The 26,727-nt window shown below is 52.2% G+C and overlaps 1 protein-coding gene across 3 annotated transcripts in view; it reads left to right on the plus strand.

The window, feature by feature from the left end:
• EPHB2 (EPH receptor B2) overlaps window positions 1-26,727 on the plus strand; it is a 206,422-nt gene that overhangs the window by 44,402 nt on the left and 135,293 nt on the right. The gene's annotated exons all lie outside the window — the stretch shown is intronic.

Raw genomic sequence — 26,727 nt, forward strand, 5'->3', positions numbered from 1 at the left:
GAGGTGAGATGAGGGGCAGGGGAGGGGAGGGGAGGGGTAGGGGAGGTGAGGTGAGATGAGGGGCAGGGGAGGTGAGGTGAGGGGCAGGAGAGGTGAACCGAGGGGCCTGTGCACTAGAGACAGCTCCGTACGAGACCCTGAGCCTGAGGCCCCCCTCTCCTGCTCTTTGTTGCAAAAGGCCAGTGTGTTTCAGAGAGGTGGAGAGGTGTTAACGTCTCAGCAGCCCCAGTGGAGACTTTCTCTTTGAGGGATCAGGGGATTGAAGAGAATTGAAAAAGGGAAAATGTTCCCAGTTTATGGCATCCTAGAATGCAGTGTCAGGTGCCACTAAATCCTCTTGCAGATGGCCCAGGTGAGAAAACTGAGGTCCAGAGCCAGGAAGGGACTTGGCCAGGGCATGGACACGCCAGAAAGATGGCCTCTCCTGTCAGTGCACCGACTTGCTGTCCCTGAATCTGTTTATGCTCACTGTTACTATGTTTAAAAACAAAGACCAAAAACAAAAACAAAAACAAAAAACATTTTTAGATGGATGCAGGGGAGGGGGTGCCCCAAATCAAATGGGCAGGAGGCCAACTTCAGCCACGCTAAGGTCTAGAGAAAGAAGCCTCAGAGAGGCCCATCCATCCCACTGGCCTACCCACCTCCTCCCTGCCCTTGTGGCCCATGCACCCAGGGTGAGCTCAGAACTCTTGATAGTAGACGAATGGTAAGGACAGAGAGGGGAGCCATCTCACTAGGAGGGGCTTCTGGGGGAGCTAGATGCACTGGGTTTGAATCCTTGCTTTGCCCTAAAATGGCCACGTGATCTTGGGCAATTACTTCACTGCAAAGTGCCTCGGTTTCCTCATCTGTAAAATGGGAATAATACAGTACCTATGTCAAAGGAACATTTAGGATATTAAATATTCATAAATTACTACACGTAAATGCTTCCAACTGTGCCTGGCGTAAACACTGTGTTTGCCAGTCGTACTATTATTATTATTATTAGGCACAGGGAAGAAAGGAAGGAAACTAACCTGTATTAATCTTTATGAATGGCCAAGCACTGTGCCTGCAATTTAAGCAGCTCATCTTATATAATTTCACAACTCTAGAAAGGTAGTTCTTTGTCTGAGACTGTCATTGACGAACCCAGGGTCCCGTCATTGTGGGGATGCAGCCACATTCTGATCCTGGGCACACAGATGTTCACTACATGGACTCAGGACAAGTGGGGAGGTGGAAACGCAGGGAGAGGGGCCGAGAGCTGAGCTGAGGGCTTCTGAGGCGGGGGTGGGCTGGGGGTCCATCAGGCTGGAAGGGATGGCTGGGGCTAGCTCAGGAATTCCGTGGGAAGAAGCTTGCACTTTCTCCCACAGGCCCTGGGGAGCCACGGGCAGGCCACGAGTAGGGAGTGACATGATAAAGGGGGTGTTCGGGAAAGGTCTGTGTGGCTGTGGTTTCAGGATGGATGGGGGTGGCGGAAGGGTCCGGAGGGGAGGCAGGAAGCTCCACTGGGCAGCTGGCCTGGGACAGTCCCCTGGGAGAGGCACAGGGAGCCTTCAATCAGACTGACCGCCAGGACCTCATGGTCCTGGGCCCTGACCCGGCCCTGACCCTGAGTCCCGCCTGAGGTGCGGACTGGGCCCCAGTCCTTCCCTTCGCCCGTGGGCGGCTTTATCTGGGAGTCTCCGGAGGGCGTCCCGTCTGGGTTGAGCCGGCCTGGCCGCCTGCAGATTTATGAGGTGTAGGGGAAGTGGCGGGGTAGCGGGCGTGTGAGGCAGCCCTGGTGGGAGATGGGAGAGCTGGAGGACGCTCTCCAGCCCACGGACCTGTGCTGACCCCACTTCCACCCCGAACTAACCCCACCCCATCTCACTGGGCCAGCCCCAGAACAAGGCGGCACCTGCTGCCTCAGTTTCTCCTCACAGACACCTCAAGGGGTGAGTAGAGAGAGGCTACATGCAAGAACCTTAGACATGAGGGGGCTGTAGACAGAACGTGCTAGAAGCTTCTGTACCCGGGTCGGAAGATGTCTATGATACGAAAGCAGGTTACTAACAGTATGCTGGGTACAATTCCATTTGCAACTTTGAAAGGAATAAATATGCATCTGTGCCTCTATAAATACATTTTATGTGCAGTAAAATGCCTAAATGGTGTTTAATTGTGACTTCTTCTAGGGAAAGAGCTTCGACTTTCAGTTTATACCCATCTATATTGTTTCAATATCTTGTAAGCATATACTTTTTTCACTTACAAACTTTTTTAAAAACAGAGTAATGGTAGGAGGTGATGTTGGGTGGTGGAGGGCCTTTGTGTTTATGAGTGATATAGGGGGTTGCTGTCGTGGGGGCCTGAGGGTGCTCAGGGTTGGGTGGTTCTGGAATACTTGGGTCATTCTCTGCTGAGAGTCCCACCCTCTGAGAGACCCCAGCCTCACTGGGTAGACCCCACATGGATGAGCTCCCAGGATAAGGCAGGCACAGACCGGTTCCAGGGAGGGGGCTAGAGACAGTCAGGGAGGTTTCCCAAAGGTGGTGGCCATTGAAAGGTAAGACAATTAGATTAGATGGGAAGGACAGCCTCGGGCATTCTGGAAGGGAAGCTAAGAGCAGACTCTGGAGTCAGAGAGGTGTGAATCCACGTCCTTGCTCTTTTCCTTACCAGTCATGGGACTCTGAGCAAATTTTGTCATCCCTGAACCTCAGTTTTCTCATCTGTGTAATGTTTACCCTAATGATGTTAAAAATTGACCAGGCGTGGTGCCTCATGCCTGTAATCCCAACACTTTGGGAGGCTGAGACAGATGGATCGCTTGAAGCCGGGAGTTTGTTTTATTTTATTATTATACTTTATGTTCTAGGGTACATGTGCACAACGTGCAGGTTTGTTACATATGTATACATGTGCCATGTTGCTTTGCTGCACCCATTAACTCGTCATCTACATTAGGTATATCTCCTAATGCTATCCCTCCCCCCTCCCCCCACTCTATGACAAGCCCCGGTGTGTGATGTTCCCCTTCCCGTGTCCAAGTGTTCTCGTTGTTCAATTCCCACCTATGAGTCAGAACATGCGGTGTTTGGTTTTTTATCCTTGCGATAGTTTGCTGAGAATGATGGTTACCAGCTTCATCCATGTCCCTACAAAGGACATGAACTCATCCTTTTTTATGGCTGCATAGTATTCCATTGTATATATGTGCCACATTTTCTTAATCCAGTCTATCATTGATGGACATTTGGGTTGGTTCCAAGTCTTTGCTATTGTGAATAGTGCCGCAGTAAACATATGTGTGCATATGTCTTTATAGCAGCATGATTTATAATCCTTTGGGTATATCCCCAGTAATGGGATGGCTGGGTCATATGGTACTTCTAGTTCTAGATCTTTGAGGAATTGCCACATTGTCTTCCACAATGGTTGAACTAGTTTACAGTCCCACCAACAGTGTAAAAGTGTTCCTATTTCTCCACATCCTCTCCAGCACCTGTTGTTTCCTGACTTTTTAATGATCGCCATTCTAACTGGTGTGAGATGGTATCTCATTGTGGCTTTGATTTGCATTTCTCTGATGGCCAGTGATGATGAGCATTTTTTTCATGTGTCTGTTGGCTGCATGAATGTCTTCTTTTGAGAAGTGTCTGTTCATATCCTTTGCCCACTTTTTGATGGGGTTGTTTGTTTGTTTCTTGTAAATTTGTTTGAGTTCTTTGTAGATTCTGGATATTAGCCCTTTGTCAGATGAGTAGATTGCAAAATTTGTCTCCCATTCTATAGGTTGCCTGTTCACTCTGATGGTAGTTTCTTTTGCTGTGCAGAAGCTCTTTAGTTTAATTAGATCCCATTTGTCAATTTTGGAAGCCGGGAGTTTAAGACCAGCCTGGGCAACATGGCAAGACCCTGTCTCTACAAAAAATAAAAATAAATTAGCCAGGCATGTTGGTGCACACCTGTAGTCCCAGCTACTTGGGAGCTGAAGTGGGAGGATCACTTATGCCTGGGGGGTTGACGCTGCAGCAAACCATGATTGTGCCACTGCACTCCAGCCTGGGTGACACGGTGAGACCCTTTCCCCCCCAAAAAAAACCACACCATGCTCACTATGTGTAAGCTATGTTTTTAGGTGTAGGGATCCCAAAAGCTGGGGGATAGCCCCTGATAATTTGAAGGTACCCTGCCAGATGTCCAGGACCCCAGCCTGAAAAGGCCTAGGGTCAGGAAGGGTCATATAGAGGGAGAGGGTCCCTCCTAGGAGAGAACAGCTTCTCCTAGGAGAGGGTTTCCTAGGCAGTTGGATGATACTAGCAGCACGTCATAAGGGCACCAGGCAATGCTTAGGTCAAGGTCCATCCTGGTCCGGGTATCCAGTGGCAGCTGGCATTCATTTGCACGAGCACTGCCTCCCTGGGGCTCCCAGGACAGCCTCAAAGCAGAACACCATGCTGTCCTTGTGCCACACCTGAGCTGTGATCCAAAGCCAGGGCGGGATTCTGGCTGCCCTCCAGAGACTGAGACTCAAGTCCCAGTGCCACCTCTCACTCATGGTCTTTCCCTGCATGATCAGGTCACCTTTCTAAGCCTCAGTTTCCCTCTCTGCGAGATAGTGGTATAAGGGGGCAAGCTGGACCTCTTTCTGAGGGCCACTCAAGATTTTATAGTCTGTGAGGTTGGAGCTAGTTGTCAGAACCAGTTCATATCCTCATCTCCCAGCACAGAGCCTGGTACCTATTGGGGGCCCAGCCAGGTCCTGGTGGATGGACAATGGATGGATGGATGGATGGATGGATGGATGGATGGATGGAGCATGGAGCGTGGACGGATGAATGGATAGATGTGTGGATGGATGATGGGTGATAGGTGGGTGGGTGGATGAATGGATGGATGGATGATGGATGAATGGATGGATGGATGGATGGATGGATGGGTAGATGAATGATGGATGGATGATGGCTGGCTGGCAGGCTGGCTGGATGGATGGATGGTTGGATGGGTGGGTGGGTAGATGAATGATGGATGGATGGATGATGGGTAGATGGATGGTTATCTAGTTAACTCATGAACATACCAGAAAATGACAGAATCAGATAATGAATGCTCCCTCCTCAGGCCTTTGCACTTGGTCCTTCCTCTCGGAACATTATACCGAGCTATTTTCCTGGCTAGCTTCCTCACCTGCCATGAAGCATCCTGAGAGAAAACTTAATCACCATGGGCTTTGAGCAAAACCTTTGGCCTCACTGAACCCTAGTTAATCTGTAAAATGGGGACACGGAGGCTTACCTGTTTCCTTTATACTGATCGGGTGCTCCCTGTGTACTTCTCAATTGCAGTACCTGTTACCCTTTATTGCACTTAATGGTGGTCCATTTGTCCCAGGCCATTCCTGCCACCCGGCCCCCATTATCTGCCTTGCCCCGAGGGATGGTGGGATCTCATTCCTCTTGGAGTCGGTTGAGCTCAGCACAACCCTGCAGTATGCCCTCAGGGAGGCTCTGATGAGTGTCTAAGTGTCTGAGTATCCCTGACAGTGATGGGAAGGCGCCTTGCAAACTGTTTAGCACTGTGCTGTTGCCTTTCAGGAAGCTCAGCTGTGCCTCGGTCTATACCAACACCTCTGCCCAGTCACCTCCCTCACCAGGTGGCTCCGAGCCTTTGGGCAGAGAATTCAAAGCCCTTTCTACCACCCCACCCCCAGCCCCTTGAGTTCTGTGACACACTTTAGAGGAGGTGTCATCCTCACAAGGGGGACAATTAGCAGCTCACCTTCCTTGATGACTGTAGCACCCTCTGGAGGGATTCTCTCACCACAGCCACACCCACTGCTTCAAAGCCAAATTTTGGGCCTGACTAACAGCAGGCCTGCATGTGTGTCAGGGGAGGGGTGGAGAGGCTCAAGAACCTGCCCCAGATCCCACCCATGCAACATTCTCACTGCCTGTCAACCTGAGGCTTGTTCACGCTATGGGTTCAAGAGGCACCTGCATCCTCTAATTTGCTATAGATGCCAAACCTCTGAGGCATGGCAGATGGATAACACAAGTCACCCATTTTACAGCTGAGAAAACTTAGACTTAAAGAAGTTCATGCTTGACTTATTCAGACAGAGCATAACCTGACTCAGTCTTGCCCTCCAAGACCCCACAGTTGGGTGGAGGTGGAGCACTCAGAAATAATGATCTCCCAGTGTGGAGGACGGGGTGGAGGCTCATGGAAAGTGGGGCCGAGGGAACCCAAGAATGACCTTGTAGCCAGGTCCTGAAAGCTGAGCAGAATTTTGGCAAACAGGGTGGGCTGGGGAAGACTGTGGGCTCAGGTCAATTCCACGCATGGTAGTGGGGACCTGGGTTTTTTAAGACAGGGACAATTCTGTCCCCTGTCTGCAGAGGCAATCTTGATGACATCTATTTTGGTTTTGCTTCTAAAAGCACCTCCTGCCCCACCTGTGCCCTCTTCCCCAGCTTCAGGTGTTGTTGCTTCTGTCCTCAAGGCGCAGCTCTCCAGCCTTCCCAAAGCTGAGCCCCTCAGAGTCTCAGGTGGATATAAGATCCTGTTTGGCCTTTTTCTCTCATCCTCCCCACAAGCCTGCAAAGGAAGGTCCCATGAGTCCAGATAAGGAAACTGTAGCTCAGAGAGGTGAATGCATGCGACCAAGGCCACACAACCCAGCCCCAGGTTGACCCAGGTGATGCCAGCTGTCTCCAGAGCCAGTGGTCTTGCCAAGTGCACGTCTGTAGGCTTCCTAGGCTAGCAGCATCAGCATCACCTGGGAGGCTTGTGGAAAATACAGATTCCCAGCTACCAATTACGAGCCTGCCCCCATGATTCTCTTCTGGTCTCATGGGCATCAGGGAATGCCAGGACTGATGTTTTTAAAACTTGCCCAAGTCCGTTGTGATGCACAGCCAGCCACTACCCTGTGCCACCACCAAATGATGTTCAAAGTGTGACAGATTATGAGAAGCAAAAAAACAAAGAGTAGCACGAACACACCAAAATGTTGGCAGTGGTCGTGGAGATGGGGAGGGATAGTGGGGGGAGATAATTATTATTTTGTACTTTTTACTTCCATCTGACTTTTCTGTGTTTTCCAAATTGTCTGTAATGAGCATGTATTGCTTTTATAATGAAAAAATAAGTAACAGAGCATCTGGCTGGGAACCATTTGGAGAGGGGTGAGAATGAGCATTGGAGCCATGTCCACACAGACCCAGGTCAGCCACCCGCTCTTGGGCAGGGCACTTGACACTGAGCACTGAGCCTCCATTCCCTCCTCTGTAAAATGGGGATGGAAAGTCTCAAAGTACAGCTAGGAGATAATTCCCTAGAGCTAACAATTCTCCTTCTTTCTTCCCTCTCCTGGACCTCTCTCTCCCTGGCAACCCTTCCCTGGACGCCCTTCCCTGCCAATGCCCAGTTGAAGCAGTTGAAGCCTCCTCCCCAGCTCACCCAGACCCTCATGGAGTGTGCAGTCTGCCAGGGACTTTCAGGGCTGCCTCAGCAAAGCCCATTTTGCAGATGGGGAAACCAAGGCCCCAGGCAGCCGAGGGACTTGGTTGCCAGCTCTGGCTCCCCAGCAGAGGGAGGGGGGCGTACACGTGTCTGCTGCACATCTCTGCCTGTCGTTGCCTTGCTCAGTGTGTGTGAGGGGGCAGCAAGTCACCATCTGTGTTTTCCAATAAAAGAAAATGAAAATTGAAGCACATTAAAAATAGCTCAATTGGGATTCCGAGTGGGGCTCTGAGGCCTGCTGTGGCAGACGCCCAGCCTGCCTCCCCCTCCTCCCAGCCTGGCACCAACATCACCCAGAGTCATCTGAGGCGAACGTCTCCTGGTGGCGTATGGGAAGGGACCAGGGTGCAAGCAGTGGCCCTGATAGCACCAGGGGCCACTGGGGACCCCTGATTCCAGTTTCCCAGCTCCCAGCAGCTGGTGTCCCACCAGAGACAGGAGAAAATGGAATCGGGGCCATATGCTGGGCAGACTTCAGACACCCTCCACTCCTCCCAGGGCTGCAGGACCCTCAGCTGGAACCTCTACCCCCCAAGAGTGGCTCAGGGACACCCTGTGGCAGAAAGGAAGGCAGCCTCTTCTGGGGGCCTGGAAACCAGGTTCCCAGGCCACCTTTTCACTGAACCCCTGTGCTTTGAGCAAGCCAGGAACCCCTGGGGGCCTACTTCCTCCTCTGTCCAGTGAGGGTCTTGGTAGGGGCCAAGGGGTGGTGTGTGAGTGGGCTTCTGAGGCTCCTGTCTCCAGCAAGGCTTCTTCCTGGCTTCATGACCTGGGGAAGCCCCTTCCCCTCACTGAATCCCAGTGACCTAGTTGGAAATGAGGATGATTTAGGAGTTTCCTGTAGGGGATGTGTCAGAGGACAAAAGGAGACATCAGTAAGCACTTAGCTTGGTGCCTGGCATGGACAGGGACTTGACCAATGGCCACTATTGTAATCCTTCTCATTATCTTGATTTTCTGTGAAATGGGAGCGTGGTGGCCCCACACCATAGAAAGCCTGGGTGAGCTCTGCGCTGGCTGCAGTGGCTCATCACGAGGAAGGCTGGCATTCACCCAGGAGTGCTGGTGCCCAGTGATTCCCAGCATCTCTTCCTCCCCCGTGGGTCCTGCTCTCTGCAGCAGCATCCGGTGCCTATGGCCAGCCACTGTGCAGACCCTCAGTGAGGCAGACAAGGGGGCACGATTCCTACCTCGAGGCCTAGAGAGTGCTGGGCAGAGAGCAGCCCTGGACCCACATAGCTAGGCCCACGCAGGGGTTACCTGCCAGGATCTGAGTGATCTGGGAGTGGACAGGGCATCCATGGAGGACTTGAGCTGCCTGAGTCTGGGCCTGTGCAAGCAGAACCCGGGCTACATCCTGCAGGATGGCCTTGGGCAGGTTGCTTCACTTCTCTGGGCCTCAATTTCTTCATCTCTAAAATGGGGTTGATAATAGTTCCTGCCTCATAGGGCTTTGGGAAGACGAGTCCTGGGCAGGGTTTGGCAGGTGGAAAACACTACATCCATGGCACCCCTGAGAGCACCAGCACACCCCCACCTGCAATCCCATCCCTCCAGGACAGAAACTGTTGCTGGGCCCACCAGGGACCAATCACACAGAACCAGCACCTGCCCCGCCTCAGCTCCAAGCCTCTCCTGGACGGGCACACAGTGGAGGTGGGGTGGCTCCCTTCAACCATAGATGTCAACTAAAGTGGCCAGACCGCTCCCCCCACCACTTCAAATGCCCTTCAGCAGAGGGTCTGGGTGGTTTCTCAACGGCAAGGAGTGAGTGTGTGGGGTTCACGGATCCCGCCATCACGGGGTGTGAGAGATGACCACTTTCTTGACTGAGGATGGTCTGTTAGTTTCTTGTTGCTGCTATGACAAATTACCAAAGTCTTCATGGTTTAAAACAAGATGCATTTATTGTTTTACAGCCCTGGAGATTAGACGTCTGAAAAGAGTTTCACTGGGCTGAAATGACCGGGGGCGGTGGAGGGCACACTACCTCCAGAAGCTCAGGAGGAGGATCCTTGCCCTTTCTAGAGCGTTCTAGAGGCTGCCTGCATCCCAGAGCTTGTGGCTCCTTCATCCCCAAAGTGTGTCACTCCCACCTGGCTTCTGACATCACATCTCCTCTCTAATGCCAACCCTCCCACCCCCTCTTACAAGGACACTTATGATTATATTAGACCGACTTGGCTAATCCAGGATAATCCCCCCATCTCATGATTCCTAATCTCATCTCATTTGCAAAGTCCCTGTTGCTACATAAGGCAACATTCCCAGATTCTGGGGATTAGGAACATGGGCATCTCCTCAGGGACATTATTCTGTCTCCCATAAAAGAGAAAGCAAGTCTGCTCAGCCTTGCCCAGAGGGTGCTGGCTGATGTTGATAATAACAATATCATAACATCCGCTTATTGAGTGATTGCTTTGTGTTATAATTTGAGTGATAATGACCACAGTCAACATTTTACTGAGCACTTACTATAGCCAGGTTCTGGGCTAAGAACTTAACATGCATGATCTTATCACAGCCACCTGCGAGGCGGGTACCAGTCTTGTTCCTATCCCACAGCTCAGAAAGAGAAGCTCGAGACTTACCCTGGGGTAGTGGGTTAGAAAGTGGGGTTCAAATGTAAATGACTCTGCTAGGCTTAGTGGCTTACTCCTGTAATCCCAGCACTTTGGGAGGCCGAGCCGGGTGGATCATTTGAGGCCAGGAGCTTGAAACCAGCCTGGCCAACATGGTGAAACCCCATCTCTACTAAAAATACAAAAATTACATGGGTGTGGTGGCGCACACCTGTAATCCCAGCTGTTCGGGAGGCTGAGGCAGGAGAATCTCTTGAACCAGGGAGGGAGGCGGAGGTTGCAGTAAGCCAAGATTGTGCCACGGCACTCCAGCCTGAGCGACTCTCAAAAAAAAAAAAAAAAAAAATGTCTAAATGACTGCTGAGGCCACTGCCTCAGACCCTGGGATGTGCTGCTGGATAGGCCATTTCCCTGCTGTTTGGACCTAACACCTGGGTTCCACTGCCAGGTTCCCGCTCCTCTGCCCCTCGCTCCAGTGGCAGATACAAGAACTGCTTGATGGGGTGTCACCCTTGCCAGTTTGGGTTCCTCCAAGCAGGGGCTGCGGTTGGGGTAGATGCACAGGAGGCGCTCAGAGGGGATGTTAAAACAGGAGGAGGGCGGAGCCTGGGAGGATAGGCAGGGGTGCTGAGGGCTGCTTGTGGGAGAGCGGAGTGGGTGTCTGTCTGAGTCTAATTCTGTATCTGGGTGAGGGTGAGGAGCCGGACATTCTTGGAACCAATTCTGGCCACACCACTGAGTGTTTCATAGGGAGCCTTGGCCCAGAACCTCTGAGGCTGTCTGTAGCATAGGATCCCCACTGCACTCTGCTCCTTGCAAAGCCTTTAGGAAGCACCAGTGTGTTGAAAACCCTGAGTCTAGCCGGGTGCAGTGGTTGACGCCTGTAATCCCAACACTTTAGGGGACCAAGACGAAAGGATCACTTGAGGTCAGGAGTTCGAGACCAGCCTGGCCAACATGACAAAACCCCATCTGTACTAAAAATACAAAAATTAGCCAGGCGTGGTGGCGGGCACCTGTAATCCCAGCTACTCGGGAGGCTGAGGCAGGGAATCGCTTGAACCCTGGAGGCGGAGGTTGCAGGGAGCCGAGATGGTGCCACTGCACTCCAGCCTGGGTGACAGAGAGAGACCCTGTCTCAAAAAAAAAAAAAAAAAAGGAAACCCTGAGTCCATCCCTTGAGCACCAGCATTCTCCTTTGCTGGAGCCCTGGGGCCCTTCCCCAGTTCTGTCTTTCCACCTCTCCACGGGCTTTCTGTCACTCTGCGTCTTAGGCCCCACACATTGCTACCTCACCATGGGATCTTGGACCAACCCCCAGGCTGCTTCAGTCTTTCCGTGTCTGCATTGGGTGCTGCCTTCATGCTGCATGCCAGCAATCCCTAAGGCCTCAGCTCATGATGTGACCCCTTCACAACCTTTGCGGGACTGACAAGGAACCTCCCCACCCTGGGAACCCACTGCTGGCCTGGTCTGCTCCCTGGGGCGGGGGCAGAGGGGACAGAGGCCAGGTACAGGAAGAGGGCCTCCCGCAGGAGTACATGTCTTCCCTGCTCCTTCAGTTGGAGGCTCAGGGAAGATTCCTTAGACATTCCCTGTTCGCAGCATCCTCCTCCATCAGGGTCTTCCTGCCTCCCTGGAGAGCTCAGCTGTAGCCAGTGGGAAATGGGACAGATAATTGCAACTTTAAATAAGGCCAAGTGAACGCTCCCTCCCAGGCCCAGCACAGGGGACTCTGAGCTTTGAAGGGAGGCAGCCGGGAGGAAGCCTCAAATGGCACTCAGAGTCCCAGCACTACCACTGCCTCCCTGGTGACCCCAGGCAAGTCACAGCCCCCTCTCTGAGCCTCAGTTTCCTCATCTTTGAAATGGGGACCACATGGCATCATCTATGGAAAGTCGCTAGCACAGTGCCTGGTACATTGAGCACCTAGTAGGTACTCAATAGCTGGAAATAAGGATTATGATTATTATCCCTGTTCAGATTCAGCTGTCCCACTCATCCCACCCCACCCCAGAGGTTTCTTTGGGAGCTGTTCTCAGCCATGTCAGCCTCTAGGTGAAGGAGGGGCGACGATGATTGTGGTACTAGCCTCCTCTGAGCTAGGCTGACTGTGCTAGGCCTTGTGCAAAGGGTGTTGTGTCCATACCTATGAGTGGGTGCTGTTTACTATTCCCGTTTCCCAGATGAGGTCACTGAGGCCGCATCCTGTGGTGGGTGGGGGAAGGAGAGGGCTAGCAGGGAAGGGGTTGGAAGCCCATCAGCCTGAGGGGACCACCCATCACCCACCCCATCAGAGAAGTATCCTGTCCCAGTGGGATGCGAGCCAGCGTGGTGAGATGCTTGAGGTTCCGGGTCCAATTTGCCCTTTATAGGAAAACATTTCTGAGCCTGCTCCCAGCATCAGTAGGTCTGACTGTGCTGCCCCAGGCTGCCGCCACCACCACCAATACAGAATTCCTAGTGAGAAGGAACCCCAGTGTGGGGCTGGGTTGCTGATGGGCTGATCGGGCAGGGCACTGGGCCCAGCTGTGGTCCGTGGTCCTGTGGCCTCCGGCTCTCATGTGGACCAGCGGAGTGGCACAGCCAGCAGCTTGGGAGGCTTCTGTTTGGCTCAGAGACAAGGCCGGGTCTGCCACGTTTGTGGGCTTAGCACAAGGCCATCTGACATAGCCTCTCCTTGTGTCTCAGGGGAAGCTGTCTCCAGGTCACGCTGGGCACCAATGGCCTTCATCCTCCACTTAGCAGCCCAGCTTGCAGGGCCCCGGGCCCAGTCCAAAACCAGACTAGGAAAGGGCCTCAGACACACTCTGGAGGGCGAATTGGAGCCCAGAGAAGGGGCGTCTAGCTCAAGCTGGGGAAGTGGAGGTGGTCTGATCCCATGCTGCCACCTGAGGCCTGGAAGCCCACCCTTCGCGACCCCGCTGCCTGCATCAGCTCTCACCGGAGACTTTCAACTCCCAAAAGGCTCCTTGGGATCAGGAAAGGAGTTTGGGTCACACAGCCCAGAAATCAAAGCCTGCCTCCCTCACCAACTGGCAGCCAATTTGCAGGGATCTTGCCGGCTTACTTGTTCCCCCTGTCCCTTGGTTTACTTATCTGCAAAATGGGGGCAATGATCCATCCCTTGAAGGGTTTTGGAAAGCTTAGAGGAGCTCAGGTGCTGTGCTGCATGTCCATTGCATGGGATAGTGCCTGGCAGGTAGTAGGTGCTCAGTAAACAGTAGCTATAATGATAGAGATTCTAGTGGTAGAAGCAGTATTCCTTCACCTCCTGGCCCATGTCCTCCTTCCCACCACTGGCTCAGGGTGCCCCTCATCCCCCTGTGTCTTCTGCACCCCAAAAGCTCTCTTAATTTCGTGCCCTGCTCCACGTCAAGGGCCCCACCAGCCCCTGCCAGAAGCTGGCTCTTTGGCTGGCATTGCCTCTCAGGGTGTCAGTGGGAAATGGTGGGAAAGAAATGGTCACTAATGCTGCAGACACGGAGGCTCTGGTGAAGATGGTGATGGGAAATTGCTGAGCAGCTCCCCTGAGAAACATCGACATGCGAGAAAATGCCCCAGTAGAGCCGTGACTGCTTAACTGCCTGAGATGCCAGGTGCGGTTGGCAAGAGAGCCCAGGGAGTCATACTGAGCAGAGATGGCACCCTGGGGTGTTCTGTCACTGCACCCACACTCCCGAGGGCTGCGGAGGTGGTCCTGGAGCCAAGCGTTGATGTGGGAGGGATGCAGGCATTCTGGAAACGTCTCCTCCGAGGCAGCAGCCTCTCTCAGAAAGAGCGAGGGCTTTGGAGCCACCAGACCTAAAGTGGAATCTCTTCTCTGCTCCTGACCAGCTGTGTGGCCTGGAGAAGCCCTCCGTACCTCTCTGATCCTACAATTTCCTCATCTATAACATGGATCCATTACACAAGAGAACACAGCAAGAGCTGTCAGGCCACTTCTTCTATGGTCCCCTGCTATCTTAGGGATGAAGTCTTAGTCCTTCAACCTGGCATTCAAGACTTTTGTGAGGCCAGGTACAGTGACTCACACCTGTAATCCCAGCACTTTGGGAGGCCGAGGTGGGAGGATCACATGAGACCAAGAGTTCAAGACCAGCACGGGCAACATAGCTAGACCCCAGTCTCTACTAAATAGATAGATAAATAAATAAATAAATAAATAAATAAATAAGCAAGCAAGCAAACAAGCCAGCAGGGTGTGGTGATCGCACATGTAGTCCCAGCTACTCAGGAGGCCGAGGTGGGAGGATCACTTGAGCCCTGGAAGTTGAGGCTGCAGTGAGTCATGCTGCTACTGCACTCTGGCCTGGGTGACAGAGAGAGACCCTGTCTCCATTAAAAAAAAAAAAAAAGACTGTGGTGTCTGGAGTTCTCTTTCTCCTAGGCCTTCCTTCTCCCTCCTGCAGGTTCTTGAAGGGGCCCTGATCATTCTCTCCTCCTGGCTTTTGTACAAGCTGTTCTCTCTGCCCAAGACACCCTTTCCCCTTCTCTTGGCTTCTTCCTTTTGCCTTGCTGTCTTCTACTCAGTTTGGGGTTCAAGCCAGTTGCCACTCACTTGGGAAGTCTCCTTTAACCTCCAGGCAGGGTTAGGATTCTTCCTTTGCTGTGGGATCCCCCTTATAGACTGGGACCCCTTATGTCTGGGATCTCCCTTACAGACTATAGGACAGGAGACTGTGGCAGGGGTAGGGCTGAACCTGGTTTAAGTTACCATTCACTGGCCCCTCTTGGGGTGGGATGGGCCCCAGCCATGTGCATGTCCATAATGTGATGTGGACAACAGATTCTCAGGCCACATGGGGCCCTGGTGAAGCAGGCTATCTGAAGGCAAAGGGAAGCCAAGTTCCAAGGCCACAGAACAGAGCCCAGGATGCCAGAATCAGCAAGGGCCCAATCCGCAGGTAGAATGTGGAGCTTGGAAAGTACTTGGGAACTAGTGGCAGGTGCCATACAGGGTTTGCTTCAAATCAGTAAATTTCTCTAAGTCAGTGATAGTATCTATTTTTGATTCTCCAATACTACTACTTTTTCTTTTTTGAGACAAGAGTCTCACTCACTCTGTCACCCAGGTTGGAGTGCAGTGGTGAGATCTCAGCTCACTGCAACCTCTGCCTCCTGGGTTCAAGTTGATTCTCGTGCCTCAGTCTCCCAAGTAGCTGGGATTACAGGCATGCACCACCACACCCAGCTAATTTTTGTATTTTTAGTAGAGACAGGGTTTTGCCATGTTACCCAGGGTAGTATGGAACTCCTGAGCTACAGTGATTCACCCGCCTCGGCCTCCCAAAGTGCTGGGATTACAGGCGTGAGCCACCACATACAGCCTGATTCTCTAGTACTCAGCATGGGCTTGGCACATAGTAGCTGTTCAACAAATGCAGGCTGGCAGGATGGGAGGAGTGGGTAGCAGATGTATAGATGTATAAATAAATGATGCGAATGGATGGACAGGTAAATGAATGGTCGAGTGGATAGATGAATGGAAGGAGGAGAGGTAGGGAGGGAGATTGCTTCAGAGGAAGGGAGAAAACCTAAGTGCGATGCTGGGCATAGGGGTGAGTAGATGAATTGGTGGTGTAAGGATAGACAGATGAATGCGGTAAATGAGAGAATGAGTAGATGAGTAAATAGATGGATGAGTGGAAGACAAGATGGCAGAATGACTTCCTAAATAGCTGCTTGGATTGGGTGATTAGATGGATGGATGGATAGATGAGCGTGTGGGTGGGTGGACTGCTGGATCAGTGAATGGGTGGCTACATGGGCAGGCAGATGGATCAGTGTATAGATGTGTGCGGGTGGGTAAATAGGTAGGTGGGTGAGTGAGCAGATGTCAAGATGGTTTATGGATGATTGCAAGGATTGGATGGTTGGAAAGATAGATGGATGAGTGGGCGTATGGGTCAGTGGGTGAATGAATAAACAGTAAATTTCATGTAGCTCAATGCCTGACACCCTGCCCAGAAGCAGAGGGGTGGTCTGGGTTCTGGGATTTGAGTTAATTGTCCTTCACTGGGGGAACCAGTGCCAATTAGGCAAATCCATCAAGTCCCAGCAGGTCCTGCAGCAGGCTTGCTAATTGACTCCAACCCGACAGACCCCATCTTGGACTTAGAGAGTGGCCTGTGTCTTATTGATTTGTAATTTACACTCCATTCACATGCAGAAGGATTTGAGGTGACTTGTAAGATTAAACCTGCATGCAACAGGACAGTTAGAAATAAGGTGAGACAGCTAAGAGATCACATAGCAGAGTGATTAAAAGAGTACCTGGTTCTGCTCCTGGATCTGCCATGTACTCGCTGTGTGATGTTGGGCAGATTACTTAACCTCTCTGAAGGTTATTTTCCCCCATCTGCAGGAAGGAAGGGATGAAGGGAGGTTGGTTCAGTAGGAAGATGAATGGATACATATGCGAGGTGCTAGTGGATGAACAGTTGGTAGAATACTAGGTGAGTGGAGTGGGACAGATGGAGTGACAGGGTGGGTGGGTGGATGAATAGATGGGTGGGTGGGTAAATGGGGACAATAATCATTATCACGTGGGGCATTGTGAGCATCAAAACAGATAATATGTGTGACAGCTCAGCACCGTAAGTACTTTGGATTATCTACTATATGGAGTCATCTTGATACCAGTGACCGCGTTTCCTGGAGGAAAAACTCAGACACCCAGACTGATGATGTCGGCAAGAAAGAGCATTTAAGGTCTGGGTGGGCCTGGGTGATCAGGAGTAAGGTGGTTTTAGAGGCTGGTGGCTACCACAGTGAACCAGACTTGGTCTTGCCTACAAGGCACTTACAGTCCAGTTGAGGGGCAGATGAGTAAAAGAAAGTTGCAGGACAAGGTGACAAGTACAATGATGGGAGACACATATAGGACTCCGGGAGCCCCAGCGCCAGGGTCATCAGGGAAGGCTTCTCAGAGAAGACGTTTGAGATGGGTCTTAATGAACATGTCTGAGTGTCCTAGGCAGGCCAGGAGGGCGAGGGACATGGCAGGGAGAAGGAACAGCACCTCGAGTGCCAACAGTGGAGTGAGGCTGTGTCCAGTGGGCAGAGAGGAGATGCACACAATTTAGAACCACTCAGAAGGGATGCAGCTATAAGCAACTGGGGTGCCCAGGCCCCCTGCCTTCATTAGCTAGCCTGAGCGTATCTCAGCTCTGCCGTGTCTTGCAAGTGACTGCCTCTCTGAGCTTTCCTCCCCTCTTCTGTAAAATGGCCCTGACGATTGGTCCTCCCTCAATATGTCCCGTTAGGATCTCAGGAGATGAGTATTAATGTGGTAGGCATTGTTCCGTGCACACGGTAGCTGCCCAGTAATGCCAGCTGCCATGATGATACTTCTTTACCTACTGAATAGATGTGAAAACTGTGTGGGTTCATTTAAGTAAAGGGCTTTAAAAATTAAAAAATCACTTGGCAAATGCTGGCTGTGAGATGCAGCCTGGTGTATCGGGAAGGCTTGAGGGCAATTGGCGTGGGTTCAGTTTCTGATTCACTATGTGGCCTTGGTCAAGTCACCTAAAATGGGACCAGTCGCAGGCATCCCTCAGGGTTGTTGTGGGAACTAAAGGAGCGCTTAATGTGTCCAGGGCTGTTCCCGTCCCTGCCTCCCTTCTTTCCCTTCCCCAGCAAGCCCTGGTGTTCATTTACCACCCACCCCACCCCCAGCAACCCCGTCCCAGACCCCCATCCATCATCCTGTCCTTTGCCGAGGTTAAGTGGGTCCCCAAGCAGCGAATCCAAACTCTCCCGAAGCCACGGCTGCACAATGTGGCCCGCTGTTAGTGAGCAGCCGGGCTGGCCCAGAGGATTGGGTTTCAGCCGGGGCGGCCGGCGCTGGCGGATGCCCAGGCCAGCGGCAGGCAGGCAGGGGACAGAGCGGAGGAGCTGGCGTCACAGGGATTCCTCCGCCTGGGCCTGAGAAAACAAGAGCAGGCTCCAAGCAGGCAACCGAGGCAGAGAAGGGCCTCTGCGCGGTGGGAGGACAAGAAGGGGTGTGTGCTACGAGAGTCCTCGGGCAGAAGGATTTTACATTAGCCAGGTTCTCTTTCCTTGAGACTGAGGGCTGAGCAGGGGGCCGAGGTAGAAAAACAACGTGCTGCTTGTTGGTAGATTTCACTTTAGAAAATCTGCTTTCTTCTAGGAGCTAGTCGGAGGCTTCTCTGGCGTCTCCACCTCTTGCCTTGCTTTGGGCCAGGGAACCCAAGGCCATCTTGGGCTCCCATTCTCATGATGTTTATAGAGGAGAGGGCTCAGGAAACTCAGTCAGGCTGGCCTGGGTTCAAATCTCAGCTTTGCTTCTTTCTGGCTGTAGGACTTGGGGCAGATCTCTGAGCCTCTGCAGGCTCAGTTTCCTCATCTGTACAATGGGATAAAGGTATTGGCCTTACAGGGCATGCAAAGGGTTTAGCTCAGGGCCTGGCAACGAGGGCACAGGGAGATGAAAGCAGTGATTCTTCCTTCCGTTTCCTGAGGCAGCATGATCTAGTGGCTTCTGGGATCGGACCAAAGCGATCAAATTTTACACTGCCCCTTACTGGCCATGTGGCCTTTTGGAAGTCCTTGATCCCTCTGAGCCTTGGTTTCCCCCTAAGTTTGCTCTGGGATGTAAAGGAGACAATATCAATGAAGTGCCTGCCCCTAGGAGGCCGCCATCAATGTCAGTGACTTTCCCTATGGCTCTGTATGGTCCAGCCTTCGCATGCTGTAAAAACCTTTGGCTGCCAATGCCTCCTTTGATCTTTAGAACAATGCAGTGAAGTATACAGAGCAAGGATTTTGTCATCGCCATTTTACAGATGAGGAAACTAAGGCTCGGAGAGATGAAGTGACTCTTCCAAGCTTGTCAGTGTCCTTGCCTCCTCCTGGAATTTCTAACTTGGACCATGGAAAGAGTGCTGTGACCATGGACAGTCTGGGTCAGGCCTCCAGGCTGGCCTTACCAGGCCATGAGATCCTAGCCAGGCCTAACTTCAGGCCACTTCAGCCCCGCCAGCCCCAGACAGGGTGCAGCAGGAGCCGCTGGGAAGAGCCCGGGCTTGCAACTGCTGCATGGGTCTCACGCCGGGCTGGTTTGCTGCCTGGGCTGCAGGCTGCTAGTCAATTTGTAGGTGAAGACCCGTGGGTGCGGTTACCAGGTGTCTGTTCATCTTCAGCTTCAACCCTTCCCCCAGCTGTCCCCCAAATCTAGCCTAATTTCCTCTGCCAAGGCCACTCTGTAACTCAGCGGTTCTCAGGGCAGATCACATCACTACCCTCTTCAAGAATCTTCCATAGCTCCCCGCTGCTTGTGGGATAAGACCCACGTTTGAGAGGCCCTCCACATTCTGATGCCCTGTCCTGTGCTACCATCTCCTTCCATGAAGCATTTTGCTCCCACTACACGGGACGGATACTCCAGCGTGGCGCAGTGGCTAAGGACATGGGCTTTGGTGCGAGGCAGACCCAGTTCCACTGCTTCCTGGCCATGGAAACCTTGAACAACCTCTCCAAACTTTGATTTCTCCAACTGTAAAGGGAGATCCTAAAGTACTTACTTCACAAATAGTTAACGATGAAATGGGATAATGAGTGCTAAGCGCTTGGCCTGGAGCCCACCACTGAGAGCCAGTCATCAGTTTTATGATTGCCCAGCCTTCCCCGATGTCTTACACTTCTGTGCCTTTGATTCTGCTGGGCCCTGTATGTGGTGTGCCCTTCCCTCTCCTCCCAGCTCACACGCCACCTCCTCTGAGATGCCTTTCCAAATTTCCTGCTCAAAGCTACTCCCTTCTTCCTCTGGGTTTCCTGGCTCCTGGCCGGGACCAGCCGTCTCACTCCGCCTCTCCCTGCAGTAAGTTCACACGTCGGGCACTAGTCTGGGAGCTTTTTGAGGGAAGGGCCTGCTGATCTGCCCCTGTGTCTCCAGTGCCTGGCTCAGGGCCTGGCACACATCGGGTGGAGGAGATGTTCATTGAATGACCATGACTTTGTTACTTAACCCAGCCAGAGCAGGAGGAGTCAGGACAGCTGCCAGGAAGAAGGAAGAAGGAGGCTTTGAGCTCAGTTTTGGAAGAGAAGTTAGCCAGGCCAACAAAGCAAGAAGGGCCAGGCGTTCCAGGCAGAAAAATCTAGAAGGGTCAAGTCACCAGTGTTCGGGGAGGTAAAGTGCTTTCTGCAAGCAGGAGGAAATTTTGGATGGCTGGATATGAGAGATGCGGAAGACTGGCTGGAAGGAAATTAGCTGGCCTGCTTGGCAGGGGCCTCGAGTAGCTTGTTGAGAGCTAGGACTTGATCTTTCAGGCAGCAGGAGCTCTGAAGGGCGATCACACGTGGACTTTAGGAACATCACCCAGCTGCCGTGTGGAGGATGGATGCGTGTGCTAGTGCCAGGCCTCGTTCTTAGTGTTGAGGGTACAGTGGTGAACAAGGTGGATGCAGACCTCCCCTATATGTGGGCCCTGGGAGACATCAGATGAACAGGACTCACCTACATGGTGTCATTTAATTCTCACCATGACCCATTTTTCAGATGTGGAAACTGAGGCCCAGAGAGAAGAACTGGCGTGCTTGCAATCACACACTGGAGAATGCCACAGCCAAGATTCTGGCCTGGGCAGTCTATGCCCCACTCCCCTGCTGCCCTTCTCCCGCCCCCTGCTATTCTCACACAGGCCCATGCAGAGAGAGAAGATAAACACACACAAGCCCTGAAGACTTTGTTGCTTTGTGTTGTCTGTTTTTTAAGGCTATGGCCATGGCATCTTAAAAATAACACAGTTGTGAAAATAGATGGATGTGGGTTCCAGTCCTAGCCCTGCCTGTGTGCACTTGTGCAGGTTGCTTCTCCTCTCTGACCTCAGTTTCCTCATCTGTGAAATGGGGTTAATACTAGTATATACTTCTGGAGGTTGAGCCTGCAATGGCATTTAGAGGGCCCTGGACAGTGCTTGGCATGCAATAGGTGCTTAATGAAAGTTCTTTCTTCATGACTTTGGAACACTCACATACTGTCATTAGTGCAGACAAGCGGCATCTGTGGTCCTAGAGAATTATAGCCCACGAGGGGATCAGACAGAGCTGACTAGGAGTGGATTGGAGACTAGGGGGCAACCACCCGCTCCAGCCTGAGAGCAAGGGGCCCCCCTGCAGCCACCTCCTTTCAGCCCAACGCTAAAGACTTCAGTGTGTCTCCCCTTTAAGTTCAAATATTTCTGAAATGTACACTGCTCGTTCACACATAGCCAGAGGGGCCATCGGGCCTCCCCAGCCCGGCAGTCAGGGCCTCCTGATTGCTTTCTTCTGTGCAGCCTCCAGGAAGGAGAGGGGGTGTGGGGACAGTAGGGGTAGCGCCAAAGTCACTCCCATGGCCGGGCCCCTGTTTTCACACTGAGGAAGACGCTCTGGGCTGGTGGCCCCAGGTCCAGCTTTTGCCTGGATGCTAAGAATCTGTGAGTCTCTTTCTTCATCTATCCATTGGGATTTTTTTAAATGGGCATTAAGAGCAGCCCAGGTCTGGGAACCAGACATTTCAATAGGGTGGGAGGGCCTAAGAGCAGGTGAAACAGCACAGTGGGCAGAGTGGGAAGCAGGTAATAACAGCAAGGCTGGCAAGGATGTGGAGAGACAGGGATGATCCAGCAGAGGGGCCTCGGAGAGCTGCTGACCCTTCATGGCCCTGTCCTGTGCTACCTGGGCAGCCCCTGCTTAACCTCTCCAGGCTCAGCTGTCAGCTCCCACCACTTCCAGCCCCATCCTTCAGCCAGCGCTTGATTCCCACAAACCCCGCTGTGGCCCAGCTCACCTCCTGGCCTTTGCCTCTGCTTCCCCTCTGCCTAGCGTGCCCTTCCCACTCCACATCAGTCACTCCCCACTCACCCAGTCTTTAAGCCTCCATGCAGGCATCACATTCTCCTGGAAGCCATCCCTAAATTTGGCATTTTCTTCCCCTCCTTCCATATTCATTTCCTATAACCTGCAATACACCACGCACGTCCTCATTGTGGTCTCAGCCACATAGTGTGGTGATTAATTATCTGTGTACAGTGACAACAGCTTCCCCTGCATGAGAGATTGTCACCGTCACAGTGGGGATAGAGATAGAAACATTTCCAGAGCTTCAGAGGCAGCTCAAGGGAGCCCAGCAGCTCCCAAAGTAGGGGAAGTTAAATGATGTTCGGTACTTTGCAGACAAACATTTTTAATTGTAGTAGTCTGTGTTTATTTTCCTTCCTGTTATGGCAAGAGATATTGGTTTTCCATTTATAATCATGATTACATTTTTTTCCTCTTTAAGATGCATTTAAGAAAGAAAAGGAGTCAAGTGGAAGAAAAAGTAGTAACTAAATAATTGTACAGGTTGTAGGTGGAAGTGGCTAAAGTCATTAACGTTGTCTATGTGAAAGGCTCAAGCCTGGGCACCCATAGTGGAGCAGAACACTGGCATATGCTCAAGCCCTTGCAGATGGGGAGAGGAGGCCTGTGTGCCAAGCCCTGTGCTAGGTCTTAGGGATCCCAGGACCAGGACCCAGCACCCACCTCTCAGGGGACCACAGAGCTTTGGGAGAAGATAGCAAATAGGGGTAGTTACCACCCAGAATATCTTCAAGTGCTGGGATACCTTGAAACACCCTTGGCTGCAGAGCATTGGGGCAGAATGGATTTAAGAGAACTTGCTAGAGGAGGTGACCTGAGTTGAGACTTCACAGACGAACAGTAGGGCAGGCAGAGAAGATGTAGAGGTGAGAAGGTCAGAAGGAACAGTATGTGTGAGGTCCAAGGGTGAGAAAAGACCACATTGTCTGTGCAGAGTGAGACGGCCAGTCTCTTCACCTACTCATAGCTGACTGGAAGGCAGCTTGTGGGTGGAATAGATGTGTGATCTTGGGCAAGTTCCCGAGGCTTTGGAAACCTCAGCTTTCTCATCTGTGAAATGGGTCATCTGTGAAATGGGACAGTATCAAGTACCTCTTGGCATTATTGTGAGAATGTTGGTGAGAGATTCTGGCTCCTAATAGGATCTCAGCAGACATGAGTTCTCTCCCTCTGTAGGTTTTTGGGATTGGAGGGGAGGCGTCTGGTGTGTTACAGGGTGGAAAAAGGACATGATGGTGGTGGAAACAGAGCTTGGTTTCCTGAACCCACTAAGTTCTTGAGGCAATAACTATTAACTCCAGATTCCCCAGAGAACAGAGTTTGACTTTTGTGCTTGGTTTGAGAGGAACAAAGAGAAAACTCAGGGCACCCCAGGGAAAGCAGCATCAGATGGACTGGGACGGGCTCCATGGAGGCTTTGGCCGTGGAGCAAGAGACTGATGCTTGTCAGATGTTGGCAGGCGTATCTGGGAGGTGGGGGAAGGCAGGCAGACTAAGCTGGAGCCTCTTCGGACTGCCTTCACTTTCAGGGGCCACCTAATAAGCCCAAAGGAGGAAGCAGTGTGTGCAGGCACTGGGTGTGCCAAAAAGCATTGCACACCATCTAAAGACAGCAGCTGTTACTAAGTGAGGATCTACTTTGTGCTGGGATCCAAGCTGCTATACTTCCAGACTCGGAAGGTATTTTGGCCATTTTCCAGGTGAGGAAACTGAGACTTAACAAGAGATAGAACAAATAAAGGTCCATTTGTTTTTTGTTTGTTTGTTTTGTTTTGTTTTTTGAGACAGAGTCTTGCTCTGTCACCCAGGCTGGCGTGCAGTGATGCAGTCTCAGTTCACTGCAACCTCTGCCTCCCAGGTTCAAGCAATTTTCGTGCTTTAGCCTCCCAGGTAGCTGGGATTACAGGCATGCGTCACCATGCCTAATTTTTGCATTTTTAGTAGAGACAGGGTTTGACCAAGTTGGCCGGGCTGGTCTCAAACTCCTGACCTCAAGTGATCTGCCCGCCTCAAAAGGTTCATTTGTAATAGTCTGTGTTTATTTTCCTTCCTTTTATGGCAAGTGATATTGGTTACCAAGCAAGGAAGGGACAGAACTGCTGTTAGAATCCAGATCTCTGTGACCTCCAGAGCCCAGGTCTGTGTGCTCTGCTCATTTGCCTTTCGTGCAGAGGTAGAGGGAGGTGTTAAAATTGAAAAGCAAAAGACCAGGTTGGGGAGAGAGCATGCTTGTGCTGCCTCCTGCCACAACCCAGAGGGGTGACAGATTTCCCAGAGCCAGGCTTCTAGGCAAAGCCAGGAGTGGCACTGGAGAAGGGAGCAGAGGAGATGCCGGCCCTCTACCTCCTCCCAAGGGGATCTGCAAACTTCATGTTCCTTCGTGTTTCCTTTGTGTCTGCAAACCAGCCAGTCCATTTACTTCCAGTCCTTCTGAGATCCTCCCAATGCTTTGGGCCACTGCTTTGGGCCAGGAGACGTAGAAGGCACAGGTGGACTGTGGGGCCCCCCACCCTAAGCTTCTTGGGAGCCCAGAGTTTGAGCACCAACTTTTAGTGTGTGACTTTGGCAAGCCATTTGCCCTCCTTGAGCCCAAGTTTCCACCCGTACGATGAAGATGTCAGTTCCCGGCCCCTCCTTCTCTGAGCCATGGAATCCTCTAGTGTTTGGCCTCTGGGTCAGCCCAGGAATCTAGCCAAGGGATGGGGCCACCTGCTTGGTGGGCTTGCCTCCCCCGCCCGACCCTCTTCTTGTCCCAAGCAGAGTCTCTCCTCTGCCTTGTTCGACACAGCTCCCAGCAGCTGTTCCCTGGGCCCAGGCAGAGAGCCCGGCTTGGCGTGTCTCTGGCTGAGGCCGATGAGAGAAAACAGGTTAAAAGTTCAGCCCTTGTTCTCTCCAGGAAGAAAAATCTGTAGCATTCGGAGTGTGAAAAGGAACCCTTTTTTCAGCTCCAAAGCTGCATAATAGAACTTCCCTCCAATTTGCCATCAAAAAGATGCCCTTGGCACTGGCTCCACCGTCCCTGGCACCCTTACCCCACACCCCCTCCCTGTGCCAGCCCCCAGTGGAAAGGGACACAGTGACCACAGGCGGTCACGGGGATGCCAGTGCACAGGGACACAAGCCACAGACGGTCGTGGGGACACTTCTGCATCCTCTCTTGTCAGCTCATGGGTCTGACTGGGGTCACCTCTGGCCAAATGCTTCCTCCTGTCCCCACCCTTTATCCCCTCCACCCCTGCCATAGTTCAAGCCCTAATTATCTGCCATTTGGAACTTCTGAGCTGCCTGGACACTGGGCACACAGCCCCAATCTCCTGGTCCTTGTCATTTAGCCCAGACCATTAAACTAATTGTTTGAAGTGCCTAAAGGTTTATAGGCTAGGAGGCAAGACACCTGCACTTCCCACTGTGCCGCCAACTCCTGTGCAATCTTTGGAAGCCCCTTCTCACCCCTGTGCTTCAGTTGCCCTGTCTCCGAAAGGGGGCAGTTGGGCTGGGCCAGGGACAGCATCTCTGGTTTATATTTGTTTCCTGGAATACTGTGGCAAGAAGTATCATGTGGCCATAGTATAGGAATTGATGAGTGATGCCTGCCCTGGGCACAGAATTGGAGCATGGCAGCAAGCATACCTCTTACCCACTCTCACCGAGCGAGGTGGTGTCACTGTGACCTTCTAGGTCTCTCCCCCTACTGTCTCATAGCTATTTATATTCATACCTCATCTCCATTGCCAGACCAGGAACTGCTCCGTGGTAGGGTCTTGCTAGCCACAGTTTTCTCTCTCAGGGTGCCCAGTGCAGTGCCTGGTACATAATGGGCATCAGGATATTTTGTCGAATGAATGCTTGAAAGGGGTTCATTTAAATTCATTCGGTGTATTGCAATTCCATTCAGAAAGTGTTTGGAAGCCAAAGAGGCCAGGAAGGGGTAGAAGAGAGGGGTCCTGAACCTGACCTGGGGAGAATGGGGGTCTCCAGGGCCGTGTGGCTCTTCTTCCCCCTAGGCCATGTGGCTCCCTGCAGCTGCTGGAATTGGGGGAGGCAAGTGGGGCTCAGGATGGTCCCAGATGCTGATGTGTCTCCTGAACCCCCACAGGCCATGTGACAGTTGGCCCCTACTGGGTGCAGTGCTTGCTCTCAACACTTCTCCACTCCCGGGACCCTGTCCTGGGGGCAGAGTTACCTGAGCCCTGGGGGAGGGACCTCAGCCACAGGAACATGATGGAAGACTCCAGGTTTCTAGAGAAAGGGAGAGTGTCTTGACAAGATGTGTGCGCCAGAGGGGCAAGGAGGGGAAACTGGGGGTCTCAGCTGGGACACAAGAACAGCCCATCTAAGGCCCAAGTTCCAGTTTTTGAGAGTTTCATGCATGCTGAAAAGCAAACAGATCCCCAGAGTTTGATGTTGAGTGGCAAGACCCAAGAGTTTAGTGGCAGACCCTCTGAAACCCATCCAGTAGACCCCAGGTTTAGTGGATGTAAGACCCTCCCCGTCCAGAAAAGGAAGGGAAGGACAGTACCTAGGTTAGTGGGATTAGACTGGCTGAGAGGTAGAGCCTGACCACGATGTAAGGGTGGACTTGGCCTGGAGGGGTGGGGCCTAGAGGAGTGGCATTAGATGATTGGCTAGGCTGTGGGGGTAGGCGGGATAATGGAGTAGAGAGGCGGAGTCTAAACCAAGAGCAGTCTGGAGAATTAGAGCCAGATGACTGGGGCAGTGGAAGTAGGCGGGGCTCTCTGTAAAGAAGGATGAGGGCCCAACAGAGAGACTGACAGCA

Source organism: Theropithecus gelada, chromosome 1 (assembly GCF_003255815.1).
Source record: "Theropithecus gelada isolate Dixy chromosome 1, Tgel_1.0, whole genome shotgun sequence".
Taxonomy (NCBI): Eukaryota; Metazoa; Chordata; class Mammalia; order Primates; family Cercopithecidae; genus Theropithecus; species Theropithecus gelada.